This window comes from Pantherophis guttatus, chromosome 3 (assembly GCF_059756535.1).
Source record: "Pantherophis guttatus breed Tessera chromosome 3, ASM5975653v1, whole genome shotgun sequence".
In the NCBI taxonomy this organism is placed as follows: Eukaryota; Metazoa; Chordata; class Lepidosauria; order Squamata; family Colubridae; genus Pantherophis; species Pantherophis guttatus.
Window position 1 is genome coordinate 123,951,464 of NC_142065.1, and position 7,323 is coordinate 123,958,786.

A 7,323-nucleotide genomic window follows, 5' to 3' on the forward strand; every position below is an offset into this window, starting at 1 on the left:
AGTCCAGGGCTCCGCACTCAGTTGCCATCAGGGGAGCAGGATGAGCTGAGGGGGCAGGAGAGTGCCACCGCTTGAACAAAGCGGGGGCGCTCTCCAAGCCCCCCCCTCTCCCGACCTCCGCCTCTCCCAACCATCACAGGGATTGGAAGACCCTCTCTCCACTGAGCCTCTTCGTTCCATCCCCCTCCTCCCTCCCCCCACAACCATCCGACGGGCCCAATTGCTGAATTTTGATAGTTGGAAAGGGAATTGGACAAATTCATGGATGATCAGTCTAGAATAGATTATCAGAAGCTACAAGGCTTGGAGACTGCTAACTCCAGAATTATGACTGGCATACCCTTGGACACCAGATGTTAGAATAACAGTGAAAGAGAACTAGCATTTCCCTTTCCATGTTTGTGAGCTTCCCGACTGCATCTGGTTAACTATTGAATGTCACAAAATGCTGGATAAGATTGATTCAGCATGTATGTTCTCATGTTGTTGTGAATAAAAGATGGAAAACACAATTTGAATATGAGTAGAAGATCTCCTTATCTGGATTCCTCCCTTATTCAATTAAAATACAAGTAACTTTAATAAAAGAGTCATCTAGAAATAATCTGGTTTAACTTTAATTATTTACTTTGAATTGTTTATGACCAATCAGTAAGTAGCTAGCACAAATATACAGTATATTGTATGTTTTGTACAGATGAAAAAGATACATTTATTTATCTTAATACATGTTGCATTTCATCTTTTCCACCACCAGTTTATACTTATCTTCTTTCCAATTATTTGGAAAGTAACATATCCTACTAAATATGATATACAACATGTAATAAAAACTCCGACACTTCTGTAGTTTCATCCTCAGATAATGCTAATCAAGTGCTTTTTTGGATTCATAATGAAGAAGCGTGACAAAAGTATCATCATCATTTTATGAACATTTACAATTAAACATTAACATTTGCACCTAAAAGTGCTCTCTGCAAAGCTTTCTTTCCTCAGAAAAGAGAACTGAAACCAGATGGTGTGGCTCTGCTGCATAATATTTCAAGAGCTTTGCATCTGCTGCCAAGACCCAATTATGTGTGGAATTCCAGTAGCTCTTGAGCAACAATTTATAGAAAAATACCACTTCCAACATTCTTTCTGCAGGCGTATTTCTGGATCCAAGCCATACAGGTGAACAAAATATCTTAGGGGAGTTTTACTTTCTTGGATAATGTGGTTAACAGTACCCCACTATCAAAAACCAAGAAAGATCACGTTATGCATTACATATGTAATATATGTATTTATTGCATATGGATTATATAATTTTGTATTACTGCAAGATTTGTAAAATATTATATGATAAAAGGAACAAACAGAAGTTCAGTTTATCAACTGCTTATGGAGAGCTTACATAAATCTTGAAATCAGGTGAGAGTGGACACAGATGAAAAGTGTACTTTGCAATGTGGATGATGGAAGTAGTGATTGTGATTTCTGTTTACATAGAATGCAAACAATTCTGTGGTAAATTTATTCACCCGAGAAAGGGAAAAGTTTTTACTCAAAAACAATATATGCAGTGATTAACAAACATGAATAGTACTATTCTAGTCACACAGGGTATGAATGTCTCTCTAGAAATGGCATTCTTAATTTAATATTGGGAAGCATCACATTATGTCCATATATTTTCTAATCCAACCTTTCAATTTTTTAGCTTAGTTTCAGGCTAAGGTTAAGGTTGACTTGACTTTTATAAACTGGATGTGCGAACAATCATTTTTCTATGTAATTTGGCAGTTAGATGGCCCTCTACCTGATAATGTTTGAATTTCTTCTCTTTTAAACTCCTTCAATGGTGCCACCCTATCCAATAACAGTATTTTACGTATTACTATTTGTTCCCTTCCGCCAACAGTTCACAAACGAAAAAAGGAACTGCATATGGAGTGCCACACCTGTTTTCTTTGAGGTGAAATGTTTGTGCATTGGTGTGTGTATGGATACATGTGTATGTTTTTCTGTGTATCTATTATTTTGACTTGCTTCAATGTCTACAAATAGATGTTCTACAAAAGCATAGAACCAATTTTGATTTATAAGAGTTGATAGCCAATTACTTATTTTATTTACTAATACCGTACTAATATTAGTATCTAATATATCTTTATAATTAATTATAAGAGCCAGTTGGATAAGGTATCAGGCCAGAAAGTGGGAGACTGTGAGTTGAAGGTCCCACCTTAGCCATGAAAGCCAGTTGGAATGAAGACTGGAAACAGACACATTGGTTTGCTGAGCTACTTCTTGAGAGAAGTAGAGAACTAAAAAATGCTCAAGCAGCAGAGCTGGAACTTTAGGCAACTTTGGTGCACTATCAAGCACTGTGTGAAGACAAAGCTAACCCTCCCTGGGACAATAGGTGAGGGAATGTGCTAAGGAAAGGTGCTCCTAAAATTTAAATAGTTGCAGTCTGTGAGACCAAAGATTTGTCAGGATAAGGGAGCTAAAGAAAAAAACTGAGGAAATCCTTCTTTTCTGATATAAAGTAAAAGTTCTAGGACAGGAGTGACAATTTTACACACACACACACACACACCCAGTCTCTCAGTCTCTCTCCTCAATAATCAAAGTAACTCTGAAGGCTTATTAGTCTCCTTTGTGAATTCTGATATTTTGAAGGTACCACAGAGTTTAATTCTCTTTGGTCATAACTATTAATATTATTTTTGATCTTATGCTCAGTTTACCAGTGGGTAAGATGCTGAGAACTCCATTGCCTTCACAAGACTGTGTTAAGGGAGAGGAGCCAGGCCAAAGCAGTTTCTTTCTCCAGAAAGATAGATGGTAGCAGCAGAAAATACTACATAACCCATAACCAAAGCAGGAGAGAGGTCGGGCTCAAGAGAAAGGGGAAGCAGGATTAATACGTATCTTTCACCACCACAGTCATTGTGTACAAGATTTAGTTATCAGTCAATCAATTAAATTTATTAGCTGCAGAATCAACAATGGTCTTTCAGCACTTTATTGTAATAAGAACTTCATACATAAGAATAATATAAAATATAAGTTGTAATAAAATTAATCAAATTCATATTTAAAATGAACTGCTCCAGCACCAGCAGAGTCATCACTCTCCAATAGTTTCCAAACCAAATGATTGCAATACATAAAAGATCCAAGAAAAAGCATGTAAAATTATGCTTTAATTTGCAACCAAATTGATCAGAAAAGTCTTTGGACACCAAAAGAATACTAGTAAGGAAGCTAAACTATATTTGTCAAACAGGGAATTTAATACATATATGTTATCATCAAAAGCCATCTTGGGCATTGTCAAAATAAGAGATTTAAAAGTTAATGTTAATGAAGGCATGACTCTGGAAAAGACAATGAACTTTCTATGGCATATATATTCTCCTATGCAGATCAGGTTATTCTATGCAATTGCTATCTCAATATGTTTGTTTATTGTGCTTTCAAGTCAGTGTTGACTCCTGGAGTCTGCGTAGACAAATCCTTGCTGGGTTTTTTTGAAAGGCTTTCAGAAGTGGTTTGTCTCCTTGTTAAGGCTGACAGAGAGAGATTGACTGGCCCAAGTCACCCAACTGGCTTTGTACCTAAGGTAGGACTGGAACTCCCAATCTCCCAGTTTCTAGCCTGGTGCCTTAACCCTCACACTACACTAGATCTCTTGATATGAAGAACTGCATAAATGAGGAAGTGCTCTTTTTCTCCAAGTTATTTTTGGAAAATATATTTGAAGCCATTTACTGTCTTAACATTTATTTTCAATGGAGGACTATAATGGTTCCATAATGGCTTTTAAATATTAACTCTTGGGTAAATTGAATTTAATTAAACCATTAAATATGCAGATCTGCTGGAGAAGGAGATTGTTTATTTCAAGAATATACTTTCTCTGACTCAAACTCATTTTGTCCACTTGGTGGCTCCATAAGACAATGTAATCCAGTAGGAACTCTGGTATTGAAGCTCATTGGAAGTCTTATTCTTTCTAGGGTGAAACAGAAAGATCATATAATATGTTCTGAGATTCTCCAGGAAGGCAAAATACAAATAAGCTTAAATTATATGAATATCGGTTAGGAACGAACTGTGTATATTATTATAAAAATGATTTGTCTTAAAGGCAAATAGTTAAAAAGACATCTTTATATCTTGATTTAATTATCCAGTTAAAGGTGGCTTCATAAATAGAAAAATCAAATGATTATATAGGAGGTGTTTTGCAGTCACTGCCCTCAGTATGTATGCCCTGACAATTATGCATTACTGTATGCCTGTCTGAATATAGGACATTTAATATAAATAATGATTAAGATATTGAACTAAAATGGAAACTACTGAGTGACTTGAGGCCTGTTACTTTCTCTTAGCCCAGTCTTATATGACAGGCTGATGTCATGAGGAATACAATGAAGGGCGATCCCTTTGAATACAGCCTTGAGCACCTGGAGTTAGGGTAAGATGTAAAGCCTAACTAATAAATACCGATGGCATAGTCCAATAGCCCCTTATGGACATAGAACCTCTGTTATGTAAATCTTAAGAGTAAAAATGGGTGTTTGCCTCAAAGAATGCTCTGCTGGCAAAAGACAGAATGTACACTGAAATAATACAGAATTATCACCACAAATAAAATCTTAACCCCACATTATCTCCCTTTTCATTTGTTTTTAATCTGGGGGCTCTGGTAATGTATATTAGATAAACTCATAAAAAGGGCACATAAAATGAATGCTTAATGTCTACTCCATAATGGACATTAAAATTGCATTTGAAGAGGGTTGTTTCTGTCTTCCAGAACATTGAAAGGAAGGGGGCTGCAAGACCTTTGAGGTACCTAAGTGATTTTTTTTAAAAACTGCTTGTCCCTAATTACCCCTTTTCCCAGTGTCAAATAAAGTCATTACCCCCAAAAAAACATAGGCTCTGCCAAGCATATTGGCATCAACAGTTCCAAACTGAATCCTTAATTCACAAACAAGCAATTAAAAATGTCTCCATTACTCCCAGGATATGTCCAAATTACCCCTACATAGTTTAGGAATTGCTGGAGTTCAGAGTTCCAAATCATAGGAGACATATGGAAAAGTCCATGCCCATGTCCCCTTTATATTGCGGGTGGCATGGGGGCTTTCAGCAGGCTCTCTCAAGATGATCTTATTTAACAGGCAGATTAAATCCTAGCAAGCAATGCTTGATATATCTCAGTGCTACTCATGTACAACTTTATAGGTGATGATCAGCACTTTGAACTGGGTCTGGAAGCCTACAGGCAACCAGCATGAACATTTCAGAAGTGATATTATCTGCAATAATGACGTTGACCCATTAGCAGTCTAGCGGCCATCGTCTGAATCAATTACAGTTTCTGGGTTATCTCCAGAGGCTGATCTGCATAGACCATGTTACACTAATCCACTTATGTGATGATTGGGGCATGAATTATTGTCTCTAAACAGGATCTCCGAAAATGGTCAACATTGACCCTCAAAAGGTTGATGGGATTATCCATTATTGTTCCTATTATTATTGGTAGTACTACCACCATTAGTTAAAATAGTATTTATTAAATTATTTTCATATAATGTTTGAGGGTCAATGAACAATCTGAAACTTTATGAGAGGGTTGATGAGCTGAAGAATTTGGACCCCTGCTCTAAGGCATCCTCATCCAGGTAGGGTTCTTCCATCCTCTTCTTGCTATTTAAGCAGTAACCATGAATCCAGAAGGTCCCCCAGATTACAAGCCAATTAGTTCAAAGGGAGCATTACTTTATCTGAAGTAATTACTAAGATAATGTTCCAAGAGTTTTGTTGACATAGAGTAGCTTGGTCTTAGAGGAATTTAATCCTACCTTATTTCACTCCCTCCAAACATCCCCAGGTTTCACGTGGCGTAAGCATTCCACAGCATCCCATCTAGGGTGGTGACATAAAAGTCATCAACATACTAGTGACATATCCAAAATTGATGGTAGCCTCAAATTGATGGTAGTACTATAAGACCCTACACAGCAGCAACTTCAGCTTCAAATGCTGCCCTTCCTTCCCAGTTACAAATAGGAACTGCCTACTGAGGTAGGTGCAGAATCACCAAAGCACAGTGTCCCATCTTGCTCGTACCCTGCCTAGCTGTCCATAGGAGCTAGGAGAGACGTGGATTCATCCTGCTGGTTACACAACTCATACCACAGAGAATATTGACATCTTTAGGCACAGTGACCTCAAAGGAATTAATATTAACAGCACAAGACCCTACCACACTCACCACAATGAATTCTGTCTAACTAGTGTCCAAACAGAGCATTTCTTTTAGTAGGGTATTTAAAAATTCAGTGGCTAGTTATCAAGATCTGTTTTATATGCATAGTAATCATTTGCTGGCTTGGGGAATCTGGAGAGTACTGCAAAAATATAATGTCATACAAGTAAGTTATACAAATATTATTGTTGATAAGAAGATATCATGAAAGTAAATAGTGAGCAAATTAATTTAGCAAAATTAGTTCATGGTAATAATGGGAACAGGATTTGAACCCTGGATGAAATTCTGGGGAAAGATGAAGCAGAGACAGACCTCGTAAGACAGGAACACTCTGATACAATCTTAGCATTACCAAAGCATTGAAAGCTACTAACTCTTGCATCCTGACTGCTGTTAAGAACCAGAAAGTAATTTTATGATCTTGTTGTGTTTAAAAATGGAGATGAAAGTGTCAGTTTTGAATAAACAAATTCTCATGTAATAGCACATCAACAAAATCTTTAAAATTATGATTATTTTCAACACAATATTCAAATTGTGTGTTTCCGTTTTGATTTTACAATATATATACAATTTCACTGTTTTCCAATAATATTATACCTGAGTTAAGATAAACTGTGGGAAAATGCATTTCGGTCACTCTTAGAAACTTTCATAAATGCTCCCAGCTCTGCATACTTGTCACTTTATTACAAGATTGCAGAAAATAAAAAAACAGCAGACCATGTCTGATATAATCCCTTGATCTGTTTCTAATCCATAATAATTGCTTTGAGGCTCACTAGGACAACAGAATTATCTTAGAGCAGGCTAGATAATTCTTAAAAGGTTTAGATGCAGATGACTTTGTCATTCATACTTGGAAAAGAAAAAAAGGACAAATTGCTCTGACTTTGCTCCATGCTCTGATTTGAATATTTTTGCAGATAGAAGAGAGGAGGAAAGAAAATATTAGATACATCTAATATAAATATTAGATGTATATAGGTACTGCTGCTGTATTCACATATTATTATTATGCTATTTTCTCTATTTGT